Source organism: Trypanosoma equiperdum (assembly GCF_001457755.1).
Source record: "Trypanosoma equiperdum strain OVI genome assembly, contig: ctg_1719, whole genome shotgun sequence".
In the NCBI taxonomy this organism is placed as follows: domain Eukaryota; phylum Euglenozoa; class Kinetoplastea; order Trypanosomatida; family Trypanosomatidae; genus Trypanosoma; species Trypanosoma equiperdum.
In genome coordinates, this window is record NW_027123748.1 from 1569 (window position 1) to 1830 (window position 262).

Genomic DNA, 262 nt, shown 5'->3' on the forward strand with positions numbered 1-262 from the left:
ACTATAATAATAATAATAAAAGTAATGAAATTCCACTTTAAGTATAAAAGTAGGACCATATAAAACGCTGGTCAGGGTGCCATAGGAGTAACTGTGTTAGTAATGGTAAATTGTAGAAAATGAAAGGGAATATGCTCATTTGTGAACAAATATTACGATGTGCATCATTATACAAAGGAAAATTATAGAATAGACTGTTAAGAGACACAATGCAGTGTAAAATCAAATGTATTCGCTATGGTATCTCTAGTGGTGGAAGCAG